The sequence below is a fragment of the Hippocampus guttulatus genome, chromosome 20 (assembly GCF_054856545.1).
Source record: "Hippocampus guttulatus isolate MCC_2025c chromosome 20, RoL_Hgut_1.0, whole genome shotgun sequence".
In the NCBI taxonomy this organism is placed as follows: domain Eukaryota; kingdom Metazoa; phylum Chordata; class Actinopteri; order Syngnathiformes; family Syngnathidae; genus Hippocampus; species Hippocampus guttulatus.
Window position 1 is genome coordinate 12,155,243 of NC_141280.1, and position 23,928 is coordinate 12,179,170.

At 52.2% G+C, this 23,928-nt stretch overlaps 43 non-coding genes and 4 pseudogenes across 43 annotated transcripts; all 47 read right to left on the reverse strand.

The window, feature by feature from the left end:
* Nucleotides 1–226: 226 nt before the first annotated feature.
* Nucleotides 227–345, reverse strand: LOC147189222 (5S ribosomal RNA). The gene has a single exon (XR_015098220.1). It is a non-coding gene; the product is annotated as a 5S ribosomal RNA (ribosomal RNA).
* Nucleotides 346–710: 365 nt separating this feature from the next.
* On the reverse strand, nt 711–829 carry LOC147189223 (5S ribosomal RNA). The gene has a single exon (XR_015097812.1). It is a non-coding gene; the product is annotated as a 5S ribosomal RNA (ribosomal RNA).
* Nucleotides 830–1,192: 363 nt separating this feature from the next.
* On the reverse strand, nt 1,193–1,311 carry LOC147189224 (5S ribosomal RNA). Its single transcript, XR_015098030.1, has one exon. It is a non-coding gene; the product is annotated as a 5S ribosomal RNA (ribosomal RNA).
* Nucleotides 1,312–1,789: 478 nt separating this feature from the next.
* Nucleotides 1,790–1,908, reverse strand: LOC147189225 (5S ribosomal RNA). The gene has a single exon (XR_015097813.1). It is a non-coding gene; the product is annotated as a 5S ribosomal RNA (ribosomal RNA).
* A 362-nt stretch (nt 1,909–2,270) lies between these two features.
* On the reverse strand, nt 2,271–2,389 carry LOC147189226 (5S ribosomal RNA). The gene has a single exon (XR_015098281.1). It is a non-coding gene; the product is annotated as a 5S ribosomal RNA (ribosomal RNA).
* A 363-nt stretch (nt 2,390–2,752) lies between these two features.
* On the reverse strand, nt 2,753–2,871 carry LOC147189227 (5S ribosomal RNA). Its single transcript, XR_015098376.1, has one exon. It is a non-coding gene; the product is annotated as a 5S ribosomal RNA (ribosomal RNA).
* A 362-nt stretch (nt 2,872–3,233) lies between these two features.
* Nucleotides 3,234–3,352, reverse strand: LOC147189228 (5S ribosomal RNA). The gene has a single exon (XR_015098377.1). It is a non-coding gene; the product is annotated as a 5S ribosomal RNA (ribosomal RNA).
* Nucleotides 3,353–3,714: 362 nt separating this feature from the next.
* On the reverse strand, nt 3,715–3,833 carry LOC147189229 (5S ribosomal RNA). Its single transcript, XR_015097933.1, has one exon. It is a non-coding gene; the product is annotated as a 5S ribosomal RNA (ribosomal RNA).
* Nucleotides 3,834–4,197: 364 nt separating this feature from the next.
* On the reverse strand, nt 4,198–4,306 carry LOC147189230 (5S ribosomal RNA; annotated as a pseudogene).
* A 363-nt stretch (nt 4,307–4,669) lies between these two features.
* On the reverse strand, nt 4,670–4,788 carry LOC147189231 (5S ribosomal RNA). Its single transcript, XR_015098031.1, has one exon. It is a non-coding gene; the product is annotated as a 5S ribosomal RNA (ribosomal RNA).
* A 362-nt stretch (nt 4,789–5,150) lies between these two features.
* LOC147189232 (5S ribosomal RNA) lies at nt 5,151–5,269 on the reverse strand. The gene has a single exon (XR_015098282.1). It is a non-coding gene; the product is annotated as a 5S ribosomal RNA (ribosomal RNA).
* Nucleotides 5,270–5,632: 363 nt separating this feature from the next.
* Nucleotides 5,633–5,751, reverse strand: LOC147189233 (5S ribosomal RNA). The gene has a single exon (XR_015098378.1). It is a non-coding gene; the product is annotated as a 5S ribosomal RNA (ribosomal RNA).
* A 362-nt stretch (nt 5,752–6,113) lies between these two features.
* LOC147189234 (5S ribosomal RNA) lies at nt 6,114–6,232 on the reverse strand. Its single transcript, XR_015098042.1, has one exon. It is a non-coding gene; the product is annotated as a 5S ribosomal RNA (ribosomal RNA).
* A 363-nt stretch (nt 6,233–6,595) lies between these two features.
* LOC147189235 (5S ribosomal RNA) lies at nt 6,596–6,714 on the reverse strand. The gene has a single exon (XR_015097814.1). It is a non-coding gene; the product is annotated as a 5S ribosomal RNA (ribosomal RNA).
* Nucleotides 6,715–7,192: 478 nt separating this feature from the next.
* On the reverse strand, nt 7,193–7,311 carry LOC147189236 (5S ribosomal RNA). Its single transcript, XR_015097837.1, has one exon. It is a non-coding gene; the product is annotated as a 5S ribosomal RNA (ribosomal RNA).
* Nucleotides 7,312–7,673: 362 nt separating this feature from the next.
* On the reverse strand, nt 7,674–7,792 carry LOC147189237 (5S ribosomal RNA). The gene has a single exon (XR_015098379.1). It is a non-coding gene; the product is annotated as a 5S ribosomal RNA (ribosomal RNA).
* Nucleotides 7,793–8,154: 362 nt separating this feature from the next.
* LOC147189238 (5S ribosomal RNA) lies at nt 8,155–8,273 on the reverse strand. The gene has a single exon (XR_015097815.1). It is a non-coding gene; the product is annotated as a 5S ribosomal RNA (ribosomal RNA).
* A 478-nt stretch (nt 8,274–8,751) lies between these two features.
* LOC147189239 (5S ribosomal RNA) lies at nt 8,752–8,870 on the reverse strand. The gene has a single exon (XR_015097816.1). It is a non-coding gene; the product is annotated as a 5S ribosomal RNA (ribosomal RNA).
* A 362-nt stretch (nt 8,871–9,232) lies between these two features.
* Nucleotides 9,233–9,351, reverse strand: LOC147189240 (5S ribosomal RNA). Its single transcript, XR_015098380.1, has one exon. It is a non-coding gene; the product is annotated as a 5S ribosomal RNA (ribosomal RNA).
* A 362-nt stretch (nt 9,352–9,713) lies between these two features.
* Nucleotides 9,714–9,832, reverse strand: LOC147189241 (5S ribosomal RNA). Its single transcript, XR_015098381.1, has one exon. It is a non-coding gene; the product is annotated as a 5S ribosomal RNA (ribosomal RNA).
* A 363-nt stretch (nt 9,833–10,195) lies between these two features.
* LOC147189242 (5S ribosomal RNA) lies at nt 10,196–10,304 on the reverse strand (annotated as a pseudogene).
* A 363-nt stretch (nt 10,305–10,667) lies between these two features.
* Nucleotides 10,668–10,786, reverse strand: LOC147189243 (5S ribosomal RNA). Its single transcript, XR_015098425.1, has one exon. It is a non-coding gene; the product is annotated as a 5S ribosomal RNA (ribosomal RNA).
* Nucleotides 10,787–11,150: 364 nt separating this feature from the next.
* On the reverse strand, nt 11,151–11,269 carry LOC147189244 (5S ribosomal RNA). Its single transcript, XR_015098266.1, has one exon. It is a non-coding gene; the product is annotated as a 5S ribosomal RNA (ribosomal RNA).
* A 479-nt stretch (nt 11,270–11,748) lies between these two features.
* Nucleotides 11,749–11,867, reverse strand: LOC147189245 (5S ribosomal RNA). The gene has a single exon (XR_015098038.1). It is a non-coding gene; the product is annotated as a 5S ribosomal RNA (ribosomal RNA).
* A 364-nt stretch (nt 11,868–12,231) lies between these two features.
* Nucleotides 12,232–12,350, reverse strand: LOC147189246 (5S ribosomal RNA). Its single transcript, XR_015097978.1, has one exon. It is a non-coding gene; the product is annotated as a 5S ribosomal RNA (ribosomal RNA).
* A 480-nt stretch (nt 12,351–12,830) lies between these two features.
* On the reverse strand, nt 12,831–12,949 carry LOC147189247 (5S ribosomal RNA). Its single transcript, XR_015098039.1, has one exon. It is a non-coding gene; the product is annotated as a 5S ribosomal RNA (ribosomal RNA).
* Nucleotides 12,950–13,313: 364 nt separating this feature from the next.
* LOC147189248 (5S ribosomal RNA) lies at nt 13,314–13,432 on the reverse strand. The gene has a single exon (XR_015097979.1). It is a non-coding gene; the product is annotated as a 5S ribosomal RNA (ribosomal RNA).
* A 479-nt stretch (nt 13,433–13,911) lies between these two features.
* Nucleotides 13,912–14,030, reverse strand: LOC147189249 (5S ribosomal RNA). Its single transcript, XR_015097817.1, has one exon. It is a non-coding gene; the product is annotated as a 5S ribosomal RNA (ribosomal RNA).
* Nucleotides 14,031–14,392: 362 nt separating this feature from the next.
* LOC147189250 (5S ribosomal RNA) lies at nt 14,393–14,511 on the reverse strand. The gene has a single exon (XR_015098032.1). It is a non-coding gene; the product is annotated as a 5S ribosomal RNA (ribosomal RNA).
* Nucleotides 14,512–14,873: 362 nt separating this feature from the next.
* Nucleotides 14,874–14,992, reverse strand: LOC147189251 (5S ribosomal RNA). The gene has a single exon (XR_015098421.1). It is a non-coding gene; the product is annotated as a 5S ribosomal RNA (ribosomal RNA).
* A 363-nt stretch (nt 14,993–15,355) lies between these two features.
* Nucleotides 15,356–15,474, reverse strand: LOC147189252 (5S ribosomal RNA; annotated as a pseudogene).
* Nucleotides 15,475–15,836: 362 nt separating this feature from the next.
* Nucleotides 15,837–15,955, reverse strand: LOC147189253 (5S ribosomal RNA). Its single transcript, XR_015097818.1, has one exon. It is a non-coding gene; the product is annotated as a 5S ribosomal RNA (ribosomal RNA).
* Nucleotides 15,956–16,318: 363 nt separating this feature from the next.
* LOC147189254 (5S ribosomal RNA) lies at nt 16,319–16,437 on the reverse strand. The gene has a single exon (XR_015098382.1). It is a non-coding gene; the product is annotated as a 5S ribosomal RNA (ribosomal RNA).
* A 362-nt stretch (nt 16,438–16,799) lies between these two features.
* LOC147189255 (5S ribosomal RNA) lies at nt 16,800–16,918 on the reverse strand. The gene has a single exon (XR_015098465.1). It is a non-coding gene; the product is annotated as a 5S ribosomal RNA (ribosomal RNA).
* A 362-nt stretch (nt 16,919–17,280) lies between these two features.
* On the reverse strand, nt 17,281–17,399 carry LOC147189256 (5S ribosomal RNA). The gene has a single exon (XR_015097819.1). It is a non-coding gene; the product is annotated as a 5S ribosomal RNA (ribosomal RNA).
* A 363-nt stretch (nt 17,400–17,762) lies between these two features.
* LOC147189257 (5S ribosomal RNA) lies at nt 17,763–17,881 on the reverse strand. The gene has a single exon (XR_015098383.1). It is a non-coding gene; the product is annotated as a 5S ribosomal RNA (ribosomal RNA).
* Nucleotides 17,882–18,243: 362 nt separating this feature from the next.
* On the reverse strand, nt 18,244–18,362 carry LOC147189258 (5S ribosomal RNA). The gene has a single exon (XR_015098384.1). It is a non-coding gene; the product is annotated as a 5S ribosomal RNA (ribosomal RNA).
* A 362-nt stretch (nt 18,363–18,724) lies between these two features.
* Nucleotides 18,725–18,843, reverse strand: LOC147189259 (5S ribosomal RNA). The gene has a single exon (XR_015098385.1). It is a non-coding gene; the product is annotated as a 5S ribosomal RNA (ribosomal RNA).
* Nucleotides 18,844–19,321: 478 nt separating this feature from the next.
* LOC147189260 (5S ribosomal RNA) lies at nt 19,322–19,440 on the reverse strand. Its single transcript, XR_015097820.1, has one exon. It is a non-coding gene; the product is annotated as a 5S ribosomal RNA (ribosomal RNA).
* A 362-nt stretch (nt 19,441–19,802) lies between these two features.
* On the reverse strand, nt 19,803–19,921 carry LOC147189261 (5S ribosomal RNA). Its single transcript, XR_015098387.1, has one exon. It is a non-coding gene; the product is annotated as a 5S ribosomal RNA (ribosomal RNA).
* A 362-nt stretch (nt 19,922–20,283) lies between these two features.
* Nucleotides 20,284–20,402, reverse strand: LOC147189262 (5S ribosomal RNA). Its single transcript, XR_015098388.1, has one exon. It is a non-coding gene; the product is annotated as a 5S ribosomal RNA (ribosomal RNA).
* A 362-nt stretch (nt 20,403–20,764) lies between these two features.
* Nucleotides 20,765–20,883, reverse strand: LOC147189263 (5S ribosomal RNA). Its single transcript, XR_015098389.1, has one exon. It is a non-coding gene; the product is annotated as a 5S ribosomal RNA (ribosomal RNA).
* A 478-nt stretch (nt 20,884–21,361) lies between these two features.
* On the reverse strand, nt 21,362–21,480 carry LOC147189264 (5S ribosomal RNA). Its single transcript, XR_015097822.1, has one exon. It is a non-coding gene; the product is annotated as a 5S ribosomal RNA (ribosomal RNA).
* A 478-nt stretch (nt 21,481–21,958) lies between these two features.
* LOC147189265 (5S ribosomal RNA) lies at nt 21,959–22,077 on the reverse strand. The gene has a single exon (XR_015097823.1). It is a non-coding gene; the product is annotated as a 5S ribosomal RNA (ribosomal RNA).
* Nucleotides 22,078–22,555: 478 nt separating this feature from the next.
* On the reverse strand, nt 22,556–22,664 carry LOC147189266 (5S ribosomal RNA; annotated as a pseudogene).
* Nucleotides 22,665–23,028: 364 nt separating this feature from the next.
* On the reverse strand, nt 23,029–23,147 carry LOC147189267 (5S ribosomal RNA). The gene has a single exon (XR_015098221.1). It is a non-coding gene; the product is annotated as a 5S ribosomal RNA (ribosomal RNA).
* Nucleotides 23,148–23,510: 363 nt separating this feature from the next.
* On the reverse strand, nt 23,511–23,629 carry LOC147189268 (5S ribosomal RNA). The gene has a single exon (XR_015098034.1). It is a non-coding gene; the product is annotated as a 5S ribosomal RNA (ribosomal RNA).
* Nucleotides 23,630–23,928: the final 299 nt, after the last annotated feature.

The following is a 23,928-nucleotide window of genomic DNA, read 5'->3' on the forward strand; positions in this document are numbered from 1 at the left end:
GAGCGCTCAGCCTGTCAGGCTTGCATACGGTCCGCTGCGAGCACGCAGCTCCTCGGTACTTGATGTCTGTTGCAAAAGTGTGCTTTTCCAGCGGAGGTGCAACACATCAATAATAAATTTAAAAATATCAGTTCAACGTTGTGGGTCCCCCAGTTAAGGCTGAGGTGAAAAAAGTGGAGAAAAGGTAGCGCGAAATAACGTGAAAGAGTGTTCACGTGGGTGCAAAAGCTTACAGCACTTGGTATTCCCAGGCGGTCTCCCATCCAAGTACTAACCAGGCCCGACCCTGCTTAGCTTCCGAGATCGGACGAGATCGGGCGTTCTCAGGGTAGTATGGCCGTAAGCGAGAAAAGAAGTGAAAATTGTCCCCTTTATAGCTGACAGGGCACTTCCGGGTCGGGGGCGCAGTAGTGGGGTTAATTTTTTTTCATTTATTCACCTCCTCGCGAGTGCACGAAGGAGGGGCCCGCTCCCGTGGTGGTTTGAGCGCTCAGCCTGTCAGGCTCGCATACGGCCAGCTGCGAGCACGCAGCCCCTCGGTACTTGATGTCTGTTGCAAAAGTGTGCTTTTCCAGCGGAGGTGCAACACATCAATAAGAGATTTAAAAATATCAGTTCAACGTTGAGGGTCCCCCAGTTAAGGCTGAGGTGAAAAAAGTGGAGAAAAGGTAGCGCGAAATAACGTGAAAGAGTGTTCACGTGGGTGCAAAAGCTTACAGCACCTGGTATTCCCAGGCGGTCTCCCATCCAAGTACTAACCAGGCCCGACCCTGCTTAGCTTCCGAGATCGGACGAGATCGGGCGTTCTCAGGGTAGTATGGCCGTAAGCGAGGGAAAACGTGAAAATTGTCCCCTTTATAGCAGACAGGGCACTTCCGGGTCGGGGGCGGAGTAGTGGGGTGAATTTTTTTCATTTATTCACCTCCTCCCGAGTGCACGAAGGAGGGGCCCGCTCCCGTGGTGGTTTGAGCGCTCAGCCTGTCAGGCTCGCATACGGTCCGCTGCGAGCACGCAGCTCCTCGGTACTTGATGTCTGTTGCAAAAGTGTGCTTTTCCAGCGGAGGTGCAGCACATCAATAAGAGATTTAAAAATGTCAGTTCAACGTTGTGTCTCTCCCAGTTAAGGCTGAGGTGAAAAAGTGGAGAAAAGGAAGCGCGAAATAACGTGAAAGAGTGTTCACGTGGGTGCAAAAGCTTACAGCACCTGGTATTCCCAGGCGGTCTCCCATCCAAGTACTAACCAGGCCCGACCCTGCTTAGCTTCCGAGATCGGACGAGATCGGGCGTTCTCGGGGTAGTATGGCCGTAAGCGAGAAAAGAAGTGAAAATTGTCCCTTTTATAGCTGACAGGGCACTTCCGGGTCGGGGGCGGAGTAGTGGGGTGATTTTTTTTCATTTTTCACCTCCTCGCGAGTGCACGAAGGAGGGGCCCGCTCCCGTGGTGGTTTGAGCGCTCAGCCTGTCAGGCTCGCATACGGTCCGCTGCGAGCACGCAGCTCCTCGGTACTTGATGTCTTTTGCAAAATTTTGCTTTTCCAGTGGAGGTGCAAAAGCATCCAGCAGGCGGAAATCCCAAGCTGCTTCTTGTCCAAGTGCTATCATGACCGAGCAGCGTGCAGACGGCTCTCTCTGTTGGACATTATTTTATTCCAAAGAGACGTTGATCTGTCAAATCAACTTGAAGGAAACGATTTCAAAACACAGGATAAGTGAAAGTTGAATGACAAATGAAAGCCAAAATTTTAGGCAAGAGCAGTGATTTGTGTTGTGAATTGGAGGTGGGTGCAAAAGCTTACAGCACCTGGTATTCCCAGGCGGTCTCCCATCCAAGTACTAACCAGGCCCGACCCTGCTTAGCTTCCGAGATCGGACGAGATCGGGCGTTCTCAGGGTAGTATGGCCGTAAGCGAGAAAAATTGTGAAAATTGTCCCCTTTATAGCTGACAGGCACTTCCGGGTCGGGGGTGGAGTGGTGGGGTGAATTTTTTTCATTTATTCACCTCCTCCCGAGTGCACGAAGGAGGGGCCCGCTCCCGTGGTGGTTTGAGCGCTCAGCCTGTCAGGCTCGCATACGGTCCGCTGCGAGCACGCAGCTCCTCGGTACTTGATGTCTGTTGCAAAAGTGTGCTTTTCCAGCGGAGGTGCACCACATCAATAAGAGATTTCAAAATGTCAGTTCAACGTTGTGGCTCTCCCAGTTAAGGCTGAGGTGAAAAAGTGGAGAAAAGGAAGCGCGAAATAACGTGAAAGAGTGTTTACGTGGGTGCAAAAGCTTACAGCACCTGGTATTCCCAGGCGGTCTCCCATCCAAGTACTAACCAGGCCCGACCCTGCTTAGCTTCCGAGATCGGACGAGATCGGGCGTTCTCAGGGTAGTATGGCCTTAAGCGAGAAAAGAAGTGAAAATTGTCCCCTTTATAGCTGACAGGGCACTTCCGGGTCGGGGGCGGAGTAGTGGGGTGATTTTTTTTCATTTATTCACCTCCTCGCGAGTGCACGAAGGAGGGGCCCGCTCCCGTGGTGGTTTGAGCGCTCAGCCTGTCAGGCTCGCATACGGCCCGCTGCGAGCACGCAGCTCCTCGGTACTTGATGTCCGTTGCAAAAGTGTGCTTTTCCAGCGGAGGTGCAACACATCAATAAGAAATTTAAAAATGTCAGTTCAACGTTGTGTCTCTCCCAGTTAAGGCTGAGGTGAAAAAGTGGAGAAAATGAAGCGCGAAATAACGTGAAAGAGTGTTCACGTGGGTGCAAAAGCTTACAGCACCTGGTATTCCCAGGCGGTCTCCCATCCAAGTACTAACCAGGCCCGACCCTGCTTAGCTTCCGAGATCGGACGAGATCGGGCGTTCTCGGGGTAGTATGGTCGTAAGCGAGAAAAGAAGTGAAAATTGTCCCCTTTATAGCCGACAGGCACTTCCGGGTCGGGGGTGGAGTGGTGGGGTGAATTTTTTTCATTTATTCACCTCCTCCCGAGTGCACGAAGGAGGGGCCCGCTCCCGTGGTGGTTTGAGCGCTCAGCCTGTCAGGCTCGCATACGGTCCGCTGCGAGCACGCAGCTCCTCGGTACTTGATGTCTGTTGCAAAAGTGTGCTTTTCCAGCGGAGGTGCGACACATCAATAAGAGATTTAAAAATGTCAGTTCAACGTTGTGGCTCTCCCAGTTAAGGCTGAGGTGAAAAAGTGGAGAAAAGGAAGCGCGAAATAACGTCAAAGAGTGTTCACGTGGGTGCAAAAGCTTACAGCACCTGGTATTCCCAGGCGGTCTCCCATCCAAGTACTAACCAGGCCCGACCCTGCTTAGCTTCCGAGATCGGACGAGATCGGGCGTTCTCGGGGTAGTATGGTCGTAAGCGAGAAAAGAAGTGAAAATTGTCCCCTTTATAGCTGACAGGAACTTCCGGGTCGGGGGTGGAGTAGTGGGGTGAATTTTTTTCATTTATTCACCTCCTCCCGAGTGCACGAAGGAGGGGCCCACTCCCGTGGTGGTTTGAGCGCTCAGCCTGTCAGGCTCGCATACGGCCCGCTGCGAGCACGCAGCTCCTCGGTACTTGATGTCTGTTGCAAAAGTGTGCTTTTCCAGCGGAGGTGCGACACATCAATAAGAGATTTAAAAATGTCAGTTCAACGTTGTGGCTCTCCCAGTTAAGGCTGAGGTGAAAAAGTGGAGAAAAGGAAGCGCGAAATAACGTCAAAGAGTGTTCACGTGGGTGCAAAAGCTTACAACACCTGGTATTCCCAGGCGGTCTCCCATCCAAGTACTAACCAGGCCCGACCCTGCTTAGCTTCCGAGATCGGACGAGATCGGGCGTTCTCAGGGTAGTATGGCCGTAAGCGAGAAAAGAAGTGAAAATTGTCCCCTTTATAGCTGACAGGGCACTTCCGGGTCGGGGGCGCAGTAGTGGGGTGAATTTTTTTCATTTATTCACCTCCTCGCGAGTGCACGAAGGAGGGGCCCGCTCCCGTGGTGGTTTGAGCGCTCAGCCTGTCAGGCTCGCATACGGCCAGCTGCGAGCACGCAGCTCCTCGGTACTTGATGTCTGTTGCAAAAGTGTGCTTTTCCAGCGGAGGTGCAACACATCAATAAGAGATTTAAAAATATCAGTTCAACGTTGAGGGTCCCCCAGTTAAGGCTGAGGTGAAAAAAGTGGAGAAAAGGTAGCGCGAAATAACGTCAAAGAGTGTTCACGTGGGTGCAAAAGCTTACAGCACCTGGTATTCCCAGGCGGTCTCCCAACCAAGTACTAACCAGGCCCGACCCTGCTTAGCTTCCGAGATCTGGCGTTCTCAGGGTAGTATGGCCGTAAGCGAGGGAAAAAGTGAAAATTGTCCCCTTTATAGCAGACAGGGCACTTCCAGGTCGGGGGCGGAGTAGTGGGGTGAATTTTTTTCATTTATTCACCTCCTCGCGGGTGCACGAAGGAGGGGCCCGCTCCCGTGGTGGTTTGAGCGCTCAGCCTGTCAGGCTCGCATACGGTCCGCTGCGAGCACGCAGCTCCTCGGTACTTGATGTCTGTTGCAAAAGTGTGCTTTTCCAGCGGAGGTGCGACACATCAATAAGAGATTTAAAAATGTCAGTTGAACGTTGTGGCTCTCCCAGTTAAGGCTGAGGTGAAAAAGTGGAGAAAAGGAAGCGCGAAATAACGTGAAAGAGTGTTCACGTGGGTGCAAAAGCTTACAGCACCTGGTATTCCCAGGCGGTCTCCCATCCAAGTACTAACCAGGCCCGACCCTGCTTAGCTTCCGAGATCGGACGAGATCGGGCGTTCTCGGGGTAGTATGGCCGTAAGCGAGAAAAGAAGTGAAAATTGTCCCTTTTATAGCTGACAGGGCACTTCCGGGTCGGGGGCGGAGTAGTGGGGTGATTTTTTTTCATTTTTCACCTCCTCGCGAGTGCACGAAGGAGGGGCCCGCTCCCGTGGTTGTTTGAGCGCTCAGCCTGTCAGGCTCGCATACGGCCCGCTGCGAGCACGCAGCTCCTCGGTACTTGATGTCTGTTGCAAAAGTGTGCTTTTCCAGCGGAGGTGCACCACATCAATAAGAGATTTCAAAATGTCAGTTCAACGTTGTGGCTCTCCCAGTTAAGGCTGAGGTGAAAAAGTGGAGAAAAGGAAGCGCGAAATAACGTGAAAGAGTGTTTACGTGGGTGCAAAAGCTTACAGCACCTGGTATTCCCAGGCGGTCTCCCATCCAAGTACTAACCAGGCCCGACCCTGCTTAGCTTCCGAGATCGGACGAGATCGGGCGTTCTCAGGGTAGTATGGCCTTAAGCGAGAAAAGAAGTGAAAATTGTCCCCTTTATAGCTGACAGGGCACTTCCGGGTCGGGGGCGGAGTAGTGGGGTGATTTTTTTTCATTTATTCACCTCCTCGCGAGTGCACGAAGGAGGGGCCCGCTCCCGTGGTGGTTTGAGCGCTCAGCCTGTCAGGCTCGCATACGGCCCGCTGCGAGCACGCAGCTCCTCGGTACTTGATGTCTGTTGCAAAAGTGTGCTTTTCCAGCGGAGGTGCAACAGATCAATAAGAAATTTAAAAATGTCAGTTCAACGTTGTGTCTCTCCCAGTTAAGGCTGAGGTGAAAAAGTGGAGAAAAGGAAGCGCGAAATAACGTGAAAGAGTGTTCACGTGGGTGCAAAAGCTTACAGCACCTGGTATTCCCAGGCGGTCTCCCATCCAAGTACTAACCAGGCCCGACCCTGCTTAGCTTCCGAGATCGGACGAGATCGGGCGTTCTCGGGGTAGTATGGTCGTAAGCGAGAAAAGAAGTGAAAATTGTCCCCTTTATAGCCGACAGGCACTTCCGGGTCGGGGGTGGAGTGGTGGGGTGAATTTTTTTCATTTATTCACCTCCTCCCGAGTGCACGAAGGAGGGGCCCGCTCCCGTGGTGGTTTGAGCGCTCAGCCTGTCAGGCTCGCATACGGTCCGCTGCGAGCACGCAGCTCCTCGGTACTTGATGTCTGTTGCAAAAGTGTGCTTTTCCAGCGGAGGTGCAACACATCAATAAGAGATTTAAAAATGTCAGTTCAACGTTGTGTCTCTCCCAGTTAAGGCTGAGGTGAAAAAGTGGAGAAAAGGAAGCGCGAAATAACGTGAAAGAGTGTTCACGTGGGTGCAAAAGCTTACAGCACCTGGTATTCCCAGGCGGTCTCCCATCCAAGTACTAACCAGGCCCGACCCTGCTTAGCTTCCGAGATCGGACGAGATCGGGCGTTCTCAGGGTAGTACGGCCGTAAGCGAGAAAAGAAGTGAAAATCGTCCCCTTTATAGCTGACAGGGCACTTCCGGGTCGGGGGCGGAGTGGTGGGGTGAATTTTTTTCATTTATTCACCTCCTCCCGAGTGCACGAAGGAGGGGCCCGCTCCCGTGGTTGTTTGAGCGCTCAGCCTGTCAGGCTCGCATACGGTCCGCTGCGAGCACGCAGCTCCTCGGTACTTGATGTCTGTTGCAAAAGTGTGCTTTTCCAGCGGAGGTGCAACACATCAATAAGAAATTTAAAAATATCAGTTCAACGTTGTGTCTCTCCCAGTTAAGGCTGAGGTGAAAAAGTGGAGAAAAGGAAGCGCGAAATAACGTGAAAGAGTGTTCACGTGGGTGCAAAAGCTTACAGCACCTGGTATTCCCAGGCGGTCTCCCATCCAAGTACTAACCAGGCCCGACCCTGCTTAGCTTCCGAGATCGGACGAGATCGGGCGTTCTCAGGGTAGTATGGCCGTAAGCGAGAAAAGAAGTGAAAATTGTCCCTTTTATAGCTGACAGGGCACTTCCGGGTCGGGGGCGGAGTAGTGGGGTGATTTTTTTTCATTTTTCACCTCCTCGCGAGTGCACGAAGGAGGGGCCCGCTCCCGTGGTGGTTTGAGCGCTCAGCCTGTCAGGCTCGCATACGGTCCGCTGCGAGCACGCAGCTCCTCGGTACTTGATGTCTTTTGCAAAATTTTGCTTTTCCAGTGGAGGTGCAAAAGCATCCAGCAGGCGGAAATCCCAAGCTGCTTCTTGTCCAAGTGCTATCATGACCGAGCAGCGTGCAGACGGCTCCCTCTGTTGGACATTATTTTATTCCAAAGAGACGTTGATCTGTCAAATCAACTTGAAGGAAACGATTTCAAAACACAGGATAGGTGAAAGTTGAATGACAAATGAAAGCCAAAATTTTAGGCAAGAGCAGTGATTTGTGTTGTGAATTGGAGGTGGGTGCAAAAGCTTACAGCACCTGGTATTCCCAGAAGGTCTCCCATCCAAGTACTAACCAGGCCCGACCCTGCTTAGCTTCCGAGATCGGACGAGATCGGGCGTTCTCAGGGTAGTATGGCCGTAAGCGAGAAAAGAAGTGAAAATTGTCCCCTTTATAGCTGACAGGCACTTCCGGGTTGGGGGTGGAGTGGTGGGGTAAATTTTTTTCATTTATTCACCTCCTCCCGAGTGCACGAAGGAGGGGCCCGCTCCCGTGGTGGTTTGAGCGCTCAGCCTGTCAGGCTCGCATACGGTCCGCTGCGAGCACGCAGCTCCTCGGTACTTGATGTCTGTTGCAAAAGTGTGCTTTTCCAGCGGAGGTGCACCACATCAATAAGAGATTTAAAAATGTCAGTTCAACGTTGTGGCTCTCCCAGTTAAGGCTGAGGTGAAAAAGTGGAGAAAAGGAACCGCGAAATAATGTGAAAGAGTGTTCACGTGGGTGCAAAAGCTTACAGCACCTGGTATTCCCAGGCGGTCTCCCATCCAAGTACTAACCAGGCCCGACCCTGCTTAGCTTCCGAGATCGGACGAGATCGGGCGTTCTCGGGGTAGTATGGTCGTAAGCGAGAAAAGAAGTGAAAATTGTCCCCTTTATAGCCGACAGGCACTTCCGGGTCGGGGGTGGACTGGTGGGGTGAATTTTTTTCATTTATTCACCTCCTCCCGAGTGCACGAAGGAGGGGCCCGCTCCCGTGGTGGTTTGAGCGCTCAGCCTGTCAGGCTCGCATACGGTCCGCTGCGAGCACGCAGCTCCTCGGTACTTGATGTCTGTTGCAAAAGTGTGCTTTTCCAGCGGAGGTGCGACACATCAATAAGAGATTTAAAAATGTCAGTTCAACGTTGTGGCTCTCCCAGTTAAGGCTGAGGTGAAAAAGTGGAGAAAAGGAACCGCGAAATAATGTGAAAGAGTGTTCACGTGGGTGCAAAAGCTTACAGCACCTGGTATTCCCAGGCGGTCTCCCATCCAAGTACTAACCAGGCCCGACCCTGCTTAGCTTCCGAGATCGGACGAGATCGGGCGTTCTCAGGGTAGTATGGCCGTAAGCGAGAAAAGAAGTGAAAATTGTCCCTTTTATAGCTGACAGGGCACTTCCGGGTCGGGGGCGGAGTAGTGGGGTGATTTTTTTTCATTTTTCACCTCCTCGCGAGTGCACGAAGGAGGGGCCCGCTCCCGTGGTGGTTTGAGCGCTCAGCCTGTCAGGCTCGCATACGGTCCGCTGCGAGCACGCAGCTCCTCGGTACTTGATGTCTTTTGCAAAATTTTGCTTTTCCAGTGGAGGTGCAAAAGCATCCAGCAGGCGGAAATCCCAAGCTGCTTCTTGTCCAAGTGCTATCATGACCGAGCAGCGTGCAGACGGCTCCCTCTGTTGGACATTATTTTATTCCAAAGAGACGTTGATCTGTCAAATCAACTTGAAGGAAACGATTTCAAAACACAGGATAGGTGAAAGTTGAATGACAAATGAAAGCCAAAATTTTAGGCAAGAGCAGTGATTTGTGTTGTGAATTGGAGGTGGGTGCAAAAGCTTACAGCACCTGGTATTCCCAGGCGGTCTCCCATCCAAGTACTAACCAGGCCCGACCCTGCTTAGCTTCCGAGATCGGACGAGATCGGGCGTTCTCAGGGTAGTATGGCCGTAAGCGAGAAAAGAAGTGAAAATTGTCCCCTTTATAGCTGACAGGCACTTCCGGGTTGGGGGTGGAGTGGTGGGGTGAATTTTTTTCATTTATTCACCTCCTCCCGAGTGCACGAAGGAGGGGCCCGCTCCCGTGGTGGTTTGAGCGCTCAGCCTGTCAGGCTCGCATACGGTCCGCTGCGAGCACGCAGCTCCTCGGTACTTGATGTCTGTTGCAAAAGTGTGCTTTTCCAGCGGAGGTGCACCACATCAATAAGAGATTTAAAAATGTCAGTTCAACGTTGTGGCTCTCCCAGTTAAGGCTGAGGTGAAAAAGTGGAGAAAAGGAACCGCGAAATAATGTGAAAGAGTGTTCACGTGGGTGCAAAAGCTTACAGCACCTGGTATTCCCAGGCGGTCTCCCATCCAAGTACTAACCAGGCCCGACCCTGCTTAGCTTCCGAGATCGGACGAGATCGGGCGTTCTCGGGGTAGTATGGTCGTAAGCGAGAAAAGAAGTGAAAATTGTCCCCTTTATAGCCGACAGGCACTTCCGGGTCGGGGGTGGACTGGTGGGGTGAATTTTTTTCATTTATTCACCTCCTCCCGAGTGCACGAAGGAGGGGCCCGCTCCCGTGGTGGTTTGAGCGCTCAGCCTGTCAGGCTCGCATACGGTCCGCTGCGAGCACGCAGCTCCTCGGTACTTGATGTCTGTTGCAAAAGTGTGCTTTTCCAGCGGAGGTGCGACACATCAATAAGAGATTTAAAAATGTCAGTTCAACGTTGTGGCTCTCCCAGTTAAGGCTGAGGTGAAAAAGTGGAGAAAAGGAACCGCGAAATAATGTGAAAGAGTGTTCACGTGGGTGCAAAAGCTTACAGCACCTGGTATTCCCAGGCGGTCTCCCATCCAAGTACTAACCAGGCCCGACCCTGCTTAGCTTCCGAGATCGGACGAGATCGGGCGTTCTCGGGGTAGTATGGTCGTAAGCGAGAAAAGAAGTGAAAACTGTCCCCTTTATAGCCGACAGGCACTTCCGGGTCGGGGGTGGACTGGTGGGGTGAATTTTTTTCATTTATTCACCTCCTCCCGAGTGCACGAAGGAGGGGCCCGCTCCCGTGGTGGTTTGAGCGCTCAGCCTGTCAGGCTCGCATACGGCCAGCTGCGAGCACGCAGCTCCTCGGTACTTGATGTCTGTTGCAAAAGTGTGCTTTTCCAGCGGAGGTGCAACACATCAATAAGAGATTTAAAAATATCAGTTCAACGTTGAGGGTCCCCCAGTTAAGGCTGAGGTGAAAAAAGTGGAGAAAAGGTAGCGCGAAATAACGTGAAAGAGTGTTCACGTGGGTGCAAAAGCTTACAGCACCTGGTATTCCCAGGCGGTCTCCCATCCAAGTACTAACCAGGCCCGACCCTGCTTAGCTTCCGAGATCTGGCGTTCTCAGGGTAGTATGGCCGTAAGCGAGGGAAAACGTGAAAATTGTCCCCTTTATAGCAGACAGGGCACTTCCGGGTCGGGGGCGGAGTAGTGGGGTGAATTTTTTTCATTTATTCACCTCCTCGCGGGTGCACGAAGGAGGGGCCCGCTCCCGTGGTGGTTTGAGCGCTCAGCCTGTCAGGCTCGCATACGGTCCGCTGCGAGCACGCAGCTCCTCGGTACTTGATGTCTGTTGCAAAAGTGTGCTTTTCCAGCGGAGGTGCGACACATCAATAAGAGATTTAAAAATGTCAGTTGAACGTTGTGGCTCTCCCAGTTAAGGCTGAGGTGAAAAAGTGGAGAAAAGGAAGCGCGAAGTAACGTCAAAGAGTGTTCACGTGGGTGCAAAAGCTTACAGCAACTGGTATTCCCAGGCGGTCTCCCATCCAAGTACTAACCAGGCCCGACCCTGCTTAGCTTCCGAGATCGGACGAGATCGGGCGTTCTCAGGGTAGTATGGCCGTATGCGAGAAAAGAAGTGAAAATTGTCCCCTTTATAGCTGACAGGGCACTTCCGGGTCGGGGGCGCAGTAGTGGGGTGAATTTTTTTCATTTATTCACCTCCTCGCGAGTGCACGCAGGAGGGGCCCGCTCCCGTGGTGGTTTGAGCGCTCAGCCTGTCAGGCTCGCATACGGCCTGCTGCGAGCACGCAGCTCCTCGGTACTTGATGTCTGTTGCAAAAGTGTGCTTTTCCAGCGGAGGTGCAACACATCAATAAGAGATTTAAAAATGTCAGTTCAACGTTGTGGGTCCCCCAGTTAAGGCTGAGGTGAAAAAAGTGGAGAAAAGGTAGCGCGAAATAACGTGAAAGAGTGTTCACGTGGGTGCAAAAGCTTACAGCACCTGGTATTCCCAGGCGGTCTCCCATCCAAGTACTAAACAGGCCCGACCCAGCTTAGCTTCCGAGATCGGACGAGATCGGGCGTTCTCAGGGTAGTATGGCCGTAAGCGAGAAAAGAAGTGAAAATTGTCCCTTTTATAGCTGACAGGGCACTTCCGGGTCGGGGGCGGAGTAGTGGGGTGATTTTTTTTCATTTATTCACCTCCTCGCGAGTGCACGAAGGAGGGGCCCGCTCCCGTGGTGGTTTGAGCGCTCAGCCTGTCAGGCTCGCATACGGTCCGCTGCGAGCACGCAGCTCCTCGGTACTTGATGTCTGTTGCAAAATTTTGCTTTTCCAGTGGAGGTGCAAAAGCATCCAGCAGGCGGAAATCCCAAGCTGCTTCTTGTCCAAGTGCTATCATGACCGAGCAGCGTGCAGACGGCTCTCTCTGTTGGACATTATTTTATTCCAAAGAGACGTTGATCTGTCAAATCAACTTGAAGGAAACGATTTCAAAACACAGGATAAGTGAAAGTTGAATGACAAATGAAAGCCAAAATTTTAGGCAAGAGCAGTGATTTGTGTTGTGAATTGGAGGTGGGTGCAAAAGCTTACAGCACCTGGTATTCCAAGGCGGTCTCCCATCCAAGTACTAACCAGGCCCGACCCTGCTTAGCTTCCGAGATCGGACGAGATCGGGCGTTCTCAGGGTAGTATGGCCGTAAGCGAGAAAAGAAGTGAAAATTGTCCCCTTTATAGCTGACAGGGCACTTCCGGGTCGGGGGCGCAGTAGTGGGGTGAATTTTTTTCATTTATTCACCTCCTCGCGAGTGCACGCAGGAGGGGCCCGCTCCCGTGGTGGTTTGAGCGCTCAGCCTGTCAGGCTCGCATACGGCCCGCTGCGAGCACGCAGCTCCTCGGTACTTGATGTCTGTTGCAAAAGTGTGCTTTTCCAGCGGAGGTGCAACACATCAATAAGAGATTTAAAAATGTCAGTTCAACGTTGTGGGTCCCCCAGTTAAGGCTGAGGTGAAAAAAGTGGAGAAAAGGTAGCGCGAAATAACGTGAAAGAGTGTTCACGTGGGTGCAAAAGCTTACAGCACCTGGTATTCCCAGGCGGTCTCCCATCCAAGTACTAACCAGGCCCGACCCAGCTTAGCTTCCGAGATCGGACGAGATCGGGCGTTCTCAGGGTAGTATGGCCGTAAGCGAGAAAAGAAGTGAAAATTGTCCCTTTTATAGCTGACAGGGCACTTCCGGGTCGGGGGCGGAGTAGTGGGGTGATTTTTTTTCATTTATTCACCTCCTCGCGAGTGCACGAAGGAGGGGCCCGCTCCCGTGGTGGTTTGAGCGCTCAGCCTGTCAGGCTCGCATACGGTCCGCTGCGAGCACGCAGCTCCTCGGTACTTGATGTCTGTTGCAAAATTTTGCTTTTCCAGTGGAGGTGCAAAAGCATCCAGCAGGCGGAAATCCCAAGCTGCTTCTTGTCCAAGTGCTATCATGACCGAGCAGCGTGCAGACGGCTCTCTCTGTTGGACATTATTTTATTCCAAAGAGACGTTGATCTGTCAAATCAACTTGAAGGAAACGATTTCAAAACACAGGATAAGTGAAAGTTGAATGACAAATGAAAGCCAAAATTTTTAGGCAAGAGCAGTGATTTGTGTTGTGAATTGGAGGTGGGTGCAAAAGCTTACAGCACCTGGTATTCCAAGGCGGTCTCCCATCCAAGTACTAACCAGGCCCGACCCTGCTTAGCTTCCGAGATCGGACGAGATCGGGCGTTCTCAGGGTAGTATGGCCGTAAGCGAGAAAAGAAGTGAAAATTGTCCCCTTTATAGCTGACAGGGCACTTCCGGGTCGGGGTCGCAGTAGTGGGGTGAATTTTTTTCATTTATTCACCTCCTCGCGAGTGCACGCAGGAGGGGCCCGCTCCCGTGGTGGTTTGAGCGCTCAGCCTGTCAGGCTCGCATACGGCCCGCTGCGAGCACGCAGCTCCTCGGTACTTGATGTCTGTTGCAAAAGTGTGCTTTTCCAGCGGAGGTGCAACACATCAATAAGAGATTTAAAAATGTCAGTTCAACGTTGTGGGTCCCCCAGTTAAGGCTGAGGTGAAAAAAGTGGAGAAAAGGTAGCACGAAATAACGTGAAAGAGTGTTCACGTGGGTGCAAAAGCTTACAGCACCTGGTATTCCCAGGCGGTCTCCCATCCAAGTACTAACCAGGCCCGACCCAGCTTAGCTTCCGAGATCGGACGAGATCGGGCGTTCTCAGGGTAGTATGGCCGTAAGCGAGAAAAGAAGTGAAAATTGTCCCTTTTATAGCTGACAGGGCACTTCCGGGTCGGGGGCGGAGTAGTGGGGTGATTTTTTTTCATTTATTCACCTCCTCGCGAGTGCACGAAGGAGGGGCCCGCTCCCGTGGTGGTTTGAGCGCTCATCCTGTCAGGCTCGCATACGGTCCGCTGCGAGCACGCAGCTCCTCGGTACTTGATGTCTGTTGCAAAATTTTGCTTTTCCAGTGGAGGTGCAAAAGCATCCAGCAGGCGGAAATCCCAAGCTGCTTCTTGTCCAAGTGCTATCATGACCGAGCAGCGTGCAGACGGCTCTCTCTGTTGGACATTATTTTATTCCAAAGAGACGTTGATCTGTCAAATCAACTTGAAGGAAACGATTTCAAAACACAGGATAAGTGAAAGTTGAATGACAAATGAAAGCCAAAATTTTAGGCAAGAGCAGTGATTTGTGTTGTGAATTGGAGGTGGGTGCAAAAGCTTACAGCACCTGGTATTCCCAGGCGGTCTCCCATCCAAGTACTAACCAGGCCCGACCCTGCTTAGCTTCCGAGATCGGACGAGATCGGGCGTTCTCAGGGTAGTATGGCCGTAAGCGAGAAAAATTGTGAAAATTGTCCCCTTTATAGCTGACAGGCACTTCCGGGTCGGGGGTGGAGTGGTGGGTTGAATTTTTTTCATTTATTCACCTCCTCCCGAGTGCACGAAGGAGGGGCCCGCTCCCGTGGTGGTTTGAGCGCTCAGCCTGTCAGGCTCGCATACGGTCCGCTGCGAGCACGCAGCTCCTCGGTACTTGATGTCTGTTGCAAAAGTGTGCTTTTCCAGCGGAGGTGCGACACATCAATAAGAGATTTAAAAATGTCAGTTGAACGTTGTGGCTCTCCCAGTTAAGGCTGAGGTGAAAAAGTGGAGAAAAGGAAGCGCGAAATAACGTGAAAGAGTGTTCACGTGGGTGCAAAAGCTTACAGCACCTGGTATTCCCAGGCGGTCTCCCATCCAAGTACTAACCAGGCCCGACCCTGCTTAGCTTCCGAGATCGGACGAGATCGGGCGTTCTCGGGGTAGTATGGCCGTAAGCGAGAAAAGAAGTGAAAATTGTCCCTTTTATAGCTGACAGGGCACTTCCGGGTCGGGGGCGGAGTAGTGGGGTGATTTTTTTTCATTTTTCACCTCCTCGCGAGTGCACGAAGGAGGGGCCCGCTCCCGTGGTGGTTTGAGCGCTCAGCCTGTCAGGCTCGCATACGGCCCGCTGCGAGCACGCAGCTCCTCGGTACTTGATGTCTGTTGCAAAAGTGTGCTTTTCCAGCGGAGGTGCACCACATCAATAAGAGATTTCAAAATGTCAGTTCAACGTTGTGGCTCTCCCAGTTAAGGCTGAGGTGAAAAAGTGGAGAAAAGGAAGCGCGAAATAACGTGAAAGAGTGTTTACGTGGGTGCAAAAGCTTACAGCACCTGGTATTCCCAGGCGGTCTCCCATCCAAGTACTAACCAGGCCCGACCCTGCTTAGCTTCCGAGATCGGACGAGATCGGGAATTCTCAGGGTAGTATGGCCTTAAGCGAGAAAAGAAGTGAAAATTGTCCCCTTTATAGCTGACAGGGCACTTCCGGGTCGGGGGCGGAGTAGTGGGGTGATTTTTTTTCATTTATTCACCTCCTCGCGAGTGCACGAAGGAGGGGCCCGCTCCCGTGGTGGTTTGAGCGCTCAGCCTGTCAGGCTCGCATACGGCCCGCTGCGAGCACGCAGCTCCTCGGTACTTGATGTCTGTTGCAAAAGTGTGCTTTTCCAGCGGAGGTGCAACAGATCAATAAGAAATTTAAAAATGTCAGTTCAACGTTGTGTCTCTCCCAGTTAAGGCTGAGGTGAAAAAGTGGAGAAAAGGAAGCGCGAAATAACGTGAAAGAGTGTTCACGTGGGTGCAAAAGCTTACAGCACCTGGTATTCCCAGGCGGTCTCCCATCCAAGTACTAACCAGGCCCGACCCTGCTTAGCTTCCGAGATTGGACGAGATCGGGCGTTCTCGGGGTAGTATGGTCGTAAGCGAGAAAAGAAGTGAAAATTCTCCCCTTTATAGCCGACAGGCACTTCCGGGTCGGGGGTGGAGTGGTGGGGTGAATTTTTTTCATTTATTCACCTCCTCCCGAGTGCACGAAGGAGGGGCCCGCTCCCGTGGTGGTTTGAGCGCTCAGCCTGTCAGGCTCGCATACGGTCCGCTGCGAGCACGCAGCTCCTCGGTACTTGATGTCTGTTGCAAAAGTGTGCTTTTCCAGCGGAGGTGCAACACATCAATAAGAGATTTAAAAATGTCAGTTCAACGTTGTGTCTCTCCCAGTTAAGGCTGAGGTGAAAAAGTGGAGAAAAGGAAGCGCGAAATAACGTGAAAGAGTGTTCACGTGGGTGCAAAAGCTTACAGCACCTGGTATTCCCAGGCGGTCTCCCATCCAAGTACTAACCAGGCCCGACCCTGCTTAGCTTCCGAGATCGGACGAGATCGGGCGTTCTCAGGGTAGTATGGCCGTAAGCGAGAAAAGAAGTGAAAATCGTCCCCTTTATAGCTGACAGGGCACTTCCGGGTCGGGGGCGGAGTGGTGGGGTGAATTTTTTTCATTTATTCACCTCCTCCCGAGTGCACGAAGGAGGGGCCCGCTCCCGTGGTTGTTTGAGCGCTCAGCCTGTCAGGCTCGCATACGGTCCGCTGCGAGCACGCAGCTCCTCGGTACTTGATGTCTGTTGCAAAAGTGTGCTTTTCCAGCGGAGGTGCAACACATCAATAAGAAATTTAAAAATATCAGTTCAACGTTGTGTCTCTCCCAGTTAAGGCTGAGGTGAAAAAGTGGAGAAAAGGAAGCGCGAAATAACGTGAAAGAGTGTTCACGTGGGTGCAAAAGCTTACAGCACCTGGTATTCCCAGGCGGTCTCCCATCCAAGTACTAACCAGGCCCGACCCTGCTTAGCTTCCGAGATCGGACGAGATCGGGCGTTCTCGGGGTAGTATGGTCGTAAGCGAGAAAAGAAGTGAAAATTGTCCCCTTTATAGCCGACAGGCACTTCCGGGTCGGGGGTGGACTGGTGGGGTGAATTTTTTTCATTTATTCACCTCCTCCCGAGTGCACGAAGGAGGGGCCCGCTCCCGTGGTGGTTTGAGCGCTCAGCCTGTCAGGCTCGCATACGGTCCGCTGCGAGCACGCAGCTCCTCGGTACTTGATGTCTGTTGCAAAAGTGTGCTTTTCCAGCGGAGGTGCGACACATCAATAAGAGATTTAAAAATGTCAGTTCAACGTTGTGGCTCTCCCAGTTAAGGCTGAGGTGAAAAAGTGGAGAAAAGGAACCGCGAAATAATGTGAAAGAGTGTTCACGTGGGTGCAAAAGCTTACAGCACCTGGTATTCCCAGGCGGTCTCCCATCCAAGTACTAACCAGGCCCGACCCTGCTTAGCTTCCGAGATCGGACGAGATCGGGCGTTCTCGGGGTAGTATGGTCGTAAGGGAGAAAAGAAGTGAAAACTGTCCCCTTTATAGCCGACAGGCACTTCCGGGTCGGGGGTGGACTGGTGGGGTGAATTTTTTTCATTTATTCACCTCCTCCCGAGTGCACGAAGGAGGGGCCCGCTCCCGTGGTGGTTTGAGCGCTCAGCCTGTCAGGCTCGCATACGGTCCGCTGCGAGCACGCAGCTCCTCGGTACTTGATGTCTGTTGCAAAAGTGTGCTTTTCCAGCCGAGGTGCAACACATCAATAAGAGATTTAAAAATGTCAGTTCAACGTTGTGTCTCTCCCAGTTAAGGCTGAGGTGAAAAAGTGGAGAAAAGGAAGCGCGAAATAACGTGAAAGAGTGTTCACGTGGGTGCAAAAGCTTACAGCACCTGGTATTCCCAGGCGGTCTCCCATCCAAGTACTAACCAGGCCCGACCCTGCTTAGCTTCCGAGATCGGACGAGATCGGGCGTTCTCAGGGTAGTATGGCCGTAAGCGAGAAAAGAAGTGAAAATCGTCCCCTTTATAGCTGACAGGGCACTTCCGGGTCGGGGGCGGAGTGGTGGGGTGAATTTTTTTCATTTATTCACCTCCTCCCGAGTGCACGAAGGAGGGGCCCGCTCCCGTGGTTGTTTGAGCGCTCAGCCTGTCAGGCTCGCATACGGTCCGCTGCGAGCACGCAGCTCCTCGGTACTTGATGTCTGTTGCAAAAGTGTGCTTTTCCAGCGGAGGTGCAACACATCAATAAGAAATTTAAAAATATCAGTTCAACGTTGTGTCTCTCCCAGTTAAGGCTGAGGTGAAAAAGTGGAGAAAAGGAAGCGCGAAATAACGTGAAAGAGTGTTCACGTGGGTGCAAAAGCTTACAGCACCTGGTATTCCCAGGCGGTCTCCCATCCAAGTACTAACCAGGCCCGACCCTGCTTAGCTTCCGAGATCGGACGAGATCGGGCGTTCTCGGGGTAGTATGGTCGTAAGCGAGAAAAGAAGTGAAAATTGTCCCCTTTATAGCCGACAGGCACTTCCGGGTCGGGGGTGGACTGGTGGGGTGAATTTTTTTCATTTATTCAACTCCTCCCGAGTGCACGAAGGAGGGGCCCGCTCCCGTGGTGGTTTGAGCGCTCAGCCTGTCAGGCTCGCATACGGTCCGCTGCGAGCACGCAGCTCCTCGGTACTTGATGTCTGTTGCAAAAGTGTGCTTTTCCAGCGGAGGTGCGACACATCAATAAGAGATTTAAAAATGTCAGTTCAACGTTGTGGCTCTCCCAGTTAAGGCTGAGGTGAAAAAGTGGAGAAAAGGAACCGCGAAATAATGTGAAAGAGTGTTCACGTGGGTGCAAAAGCTTACAGCACCTGGTATTCCCAGGCGGTCTCCCATCCAAGTACTAACCAGGCCCGACCCTGCTTAGCTTCCGAGATCGGACGAGATCGGGCGTTCTCGGGGTAGTATGGTCGTAAGCGAGAAAAGAAGTGAAAACTGTCCCCTTTATAGCCGACAGGCACTTCCGGGTCGGGGGTGGACTGGTGGGGTGAATTTTTTTCATTTATTCACCTCCTCCCGAGTGCACGAAGGAGGGGCCCGCTCCCGTGGTGGTTTGAGCGCTCAGCCTGTCAGGCTCGCATACGGTCCGCTGCGAGCAAGCAGCTCCTCGGTACTTGATGTCTGTTGCAAAAGTGTGCTTTTCCAGCCGAGGTGCGACACATCAATAAGAGATTTAAAAATGTCAGTTCAACGTTGTGGCTCTCCCAGTTAAGGCTGAGGTGAAAAAGTGGAGAAAAGGAACCGCGAAATAATGTGAAAGAGTGTTCACGTGGGTGCAAAAGCTTACAGCACCTGGTATTCCCAGGCGGTCTCCCATCCAAGTACTAACCAGGCCCGACCCTGCTTAGCTTCCGAGATCGGACGAGATCGGGCGTTCTCGGGGTAGTATGGTCGTAAGCGAGAAAAGAAGTGAAAATTGTCCCCTTTATAGCCGACAGGCACTTCCGGGTCGGGGGTGGACTGGTGGGGTGAATTTTTTTCATTTATTCACCTCCTCCCGAGTGCACGAAGGAGGGGCCCGCTCCCGTGGTGGTTTGAGCGCTCAGCCTGTCAGGCTCGCATACGGTCCGCTGCGAGCACGCAGCTCCTCGGTACTTGATGTCTTTTGCAAAATTTTGCTTTTCCAGTGGAGGTGCAAAAGCATCCAGCAGGCGGAAATCCCAAGCTGCTTCTTGTCCAAGTGCTATCATGACCGAGCAGCGTGCAGACGGCTCTCTCTGTTGGACATTATTTTATTCCAAAGAGACGTTGATCTGTCAAATCAACTTGAAGGAAACGATTTCAAAACACAGGATAAGTGAAAGTTGAATGACAAATGAAAGCCAAAATTTTAGGCAAGAGCAGTGATTTGTGTTGTGAATTGGAGGTGGGTGCAAAAGCTTACAGCACCTGGTATTCCCAGGCGGTCTCCCATCCAAGTACTAACCAGGCCCGACCCTGCTTAGCTTCCGAGATCGGACGAGATCGGGCGTTCTCAGGGTAGTATGGCCGTAAGCGAGAAAAATTGTGAAAATTGTCCCCTTTATAGCTGACAGGCACTTCCGGGTCGGGGGTGGAGTGGTGGGGTGAATTTTTTTCATTTATTCACCTCCTCCCGAGTGCACGAAGGAGGGGCCCGCTCCCGTGGTGGTTTGAGCGCTCAGCCTGTCAGGCTCGCATACGGTCCGCTGCGAGCACGCAGCTCCTCGGTACTTGATGTCTGTTGCAAAAGTGTGCTTTTCCAGCGGAGGTGCACCACATCAATAAGAGATTTCAAAATGTCAGTTCAACGTTGTGGCTCTCCCAGTTAAGGCTGAGGTGAAAAAGTGGAGAAAAGGAAGCGCGAAATAACGTGAAAGAGTGTTCACGTGGGTGCAAAAGCTTACAGCACCTGGTATTCCCAGGCGGTCTCCCATCCAAGTACTAACCAGGCCCGACCCTGCTTAGCTTCCGAGATCGGACGAGATCGGGCGTTCTCGGGGTAGTATGGTCGTAAGCGAGAAAAGAAGTGAAAATTGTCCCCTTTATAGCCGACAGGCACTTCCGGGTCGGGGGTGGACTGGTGGGGTGAATTTTTTTCATTTATTCAACTCCTCCCGAGTGCACGAAGGAGGGGCCCGCTCCCGTGGTGGTTTGAGCGCTCAGCCTGTCAGGCTCGCATACGGTCCGCTGCGAGCACGCAGCTCCTCGGTACTTGATGTCTGTTGCAAAAGTGTGCTTTTCCAGCCGAGGTGCGACACATCAATAAGAGATTTAAAAATGTCAGTTCAACGTTGTGGCTCTCCCAGTTAAGGCTGAGGTGAAAAAGTGGAGAAAAGGAACCGCGAAATAATGTGAAAGAGTGTTCACGTGGGTGCAAAAGCTTACAGCACCTGGTATTCCCAGGCGGTCTCCCATCCAAGTACTAACCAGGCCCGACCCTGCTTAGCTTCCGAGATCGGACGAGATCGGGCGTTCTCGGGGTAGTATGGTCGTAAGCGAGAAAAGAAGTGAAAACTGTCCCCTTTATAGCCGACAGGCACTTCCGGGTCGGGGGTGGACTGGTGGGGTGAATTTTTTTCATTTATTCACCTCCTCCCGAGTGCACGAAGGAGGGGCCCGCTCCCGTGGTGGTTTGAGCGCTCAGCCTGTCAGGCTCGCATACGGTCCGCTGCGAGCAAGCAGCTCCTCGGTACTTGATGTCTGTTGCAAAAGTGTGCTTTTCCAGCCGAGGTGCGACACATCAATAAGAGATTTAAAAATGTCAGTTCAACGTTGTGGCTCTCCCAGTTAAGGCTGAGGTGAAAAAGTGGAGAAAAGGAACCGCGAAATAATGTGAAAGAGTGTTCACGTGGGTGCAAAAGCTTACAGCACCTGGTATTCCCAGGCGGTCTCCCATCCAAGTACTAACCAGGCCCGACCCTGCTTAGCTTCCGAGATCGGACGAGATCGGGCGTTCTCGGGGTAGTATGGTCGTAAGCGAGAAAAGAAGTGAAAATTGTCCCCTTTATAGCCGACAGGCACTTCCGGGTCGGGGGTGGACTGGTGGGGTGAATTTTTTTCATTTATTCACCTCCTCCCGAGTGCACGAAGGAGGGGCCCGCTCCCGTGGTGGTTTGAGCGCTCAGCCTGTCAGGCTCGCATACGGTCCGCTGCGAGCACGCAGCTCCTCGGTACTTGATGTCTTTTGCAAAATTTTGCTTTTCCAGTGGAGGTGCAAAAGCATCCAGCAGGCGGAAATCCCAAGCTGCTTCTTGTCCAAGTGCTATCATGACCGAGCAGCGTGCAGACGGCTCCCTCTGTTGGACATTATTTTATTCCAAAGAGACGTTGATCTGTCAAATCAACTTGAAGGAAACGATTTCAAAACACAGGATAGGTGAAAGTTGAATGACAAATGAAAGCCAAAATTTTAGGCAAGAGCAGTGATTTGTGTTGTGAATTGGAGGTGGGTGCAAAAGCTTACAGCACCTGGTATTCCCAGGCGGTCTCCCATCCAAGTACTAACCAGGCCCGACCCTGCTTAGCTTCCGAGATCGGACGAGATCGGGCGTTCTCAGGGTAGTATGGCCGTAAGCGAGAAAAGAAGTGAAAATTGTCCCCTTTATAGCTGACAGGCACTTCCGGGTTGGGGGTGGAGTGGTGGGGTGAATTTTTTTCATTTATTCACCTCCTCCCGAGTGCACGAAGGAGGGGCCCGCTCCCGTGGTGGTTTGAGCGCTCAGCCTGTCAGGCTCGCATACGGTCCGCTGCGAGCACGCAGCTCCTCGGTACTTGATGTCTTTTGCAAAATTTTGCTTTTCCAGTGGAGGTGCAAAAGCATCCAGCAGGCGGAAATCCCAAGCTGCTTCTTGTCCAAGTGCTATCATGACCGAGCAGCGTGCAGACGGCTCCCTCTGTTGGACATTATTTTATTCCAAAGAGACGTTGATCTGTCAAATCAACTTGAAGGAAACGATTTCAAAACACAGGATAGGTGAAAGTTGAATGACAAATGAAAGCCAAAATTTTAGGCAAGAGCAGTGATTTGTGTTGTGAATTGGAGGTGGGTGCAAAAGCTTACAGCACCTGGTATTCCCAGGCGGTCTCCCATCCAAGTACTAACCAGGCCCGACCCTGCTTAGCTTCCGAGATCGGACGAGATCGGGCGTTCTCAGGGTAGTATGGCCGTAAGCGAGAAAAGAAGTGAAAATTGTCCCCTTTATAGCTGACAGGCACTTCCGGGTTGGGGGTGGAGTGGTGGGGTGAATTTTTTTCATTTATTCACCTCCTCCCGAGTGCACGAAGGAGGGGCCCGCTCCCGTGGTGGTTTGAGCGCTCAGCCTGTCAGGCTCGCATACGGTCCGCTGCGAGCACGCAGCTCCTCGGTACTTGATGTCTTTTGCAAAATTTTGCTTTTCCAGTGGAGGTGCAAAAGCATCCAGCAGGCGGAAATCCCAAGCTGCTTCTTGTCCAAGTGCTATCATGACCGAGCAGCGTGCAGACGGCTCCCTCTGTTGGACATTATTTTATTCCAAAGAGACGTTGATCTGTCAAATCAACTTGAAGGAAACGATTTCAAAACACAGGATAGGTGAAAGTTGAATGACAAATGAAAGCCAAAATTTTAGGCAAGAGCAGTGATTTGTGTTGTGAATTGGAGGTGGGTGCAAAAGCTTACAGCACCTGGTATTCCCAGGCGGTCTCCCATCCAAGTACTAACCAGGCCCGACCCTGCTTAGCTTCCGAGATCGGGCGTTCTCAGGGTAGTATGGCCGTAAGCGAGAAAAGAAGTGAAAATCGTCCCCTTTATAGCTGACAGGGCACTTCCGGGTCGGGGGCGGAGTGGTGGGGTGAATTTTTTTCATTTATTCACCTCCTCCCGAGTGCACGAAGGAGGGGCCCGCTCCCGTGGTTGTTTGAGCGCTCAGCCTGTCAGGCTTGCATACGGTCCGCTGCGAGCACGCAGCTCCTCGGTACTTGATGTCTGTTGCAAAAGTGTGCTTTTCCAGCGGAGGTGCAACACATCAATAAGAAATTTAAAAATATCAGTTCAACGTTGTGGGTCCCCCAGTTAAGGCTGAGGTGAAAAAAGTGGAGAAAAGGTAGCGCGAAATAACGTGAAAGAGTGTTCACGTGGGTGCAAAAGCTTACAGCACTTGGTATTCCCAGGCGGTCTCCCATCCAAGTACTAACCAGGCCCGACCCTGCTTAGCTTCCGAGATCGGACGAGATCGGGCGTTCTCAGGGTAGTATGGCCGTAAGCGAGAAAAGAAGTGAAAATTGTCCCCTTTATAGCTGACAGGGCACTTCCGGGTCGGGGGCGCAGTAGTGGGGTGAATTTTTTTCATTTATTCACCTCCTCCCGAGTGCACGAAGGAGGGGCCCGCTCCCGTGGTGGTTTGAGCGCTCAGCCTGTCAGGCTCGCATACGGTCCGCTGCGAGCACGCAGCTCCTCGGTACTTGATGTCTGTTGCAAAAGTGTGCTTTTCCAGCGGAGGTGCGACACATCAATAAGAGATTTAAAAATGTCAGTTGAACGTTGTGGCTCTCCCAGTTAAGGCTGAGGTGAAAAAGTGGAGAAAAGGAAGCGCGAAATAACGTGAAAGAGTGTTCACGTGGGTGCAAAAGCTTACAGCACCTGGTATTCCCAGGCGGTCTCCCATCCAAGTACTAACCAGGCCCGACCCTGCTTAGCTTCCGAGATCGGACGAGATCGGGCGTTCTCGGGGTAGTATGGCCGTAAGCGAGAGTGAAAATTGTCCCTTTTATAGCTGACAGGGCACTTCCGGGTCGGGGGCGGAGTAGTGGGGTGATTTTTTTTCATTTTTCACCTCCTCGCGAGTGCACGAAGGAGGGGCCCGCTCCCGTGGTGGTTTGAGCGCTCAGCCTGTCAGGCTCGCATACGGCCCGCTGCGAGCACGCAGCTCCTCGGTACTTGATGTCTGTTGCAAAAGTGTGCTTTTCCAGCGGAGGTGCACCACATCAATAAGAGATTTCAAAATGTCAGTTCAACGTTGTGGCTCTCCCAGTTAAGGCTGAGGTGA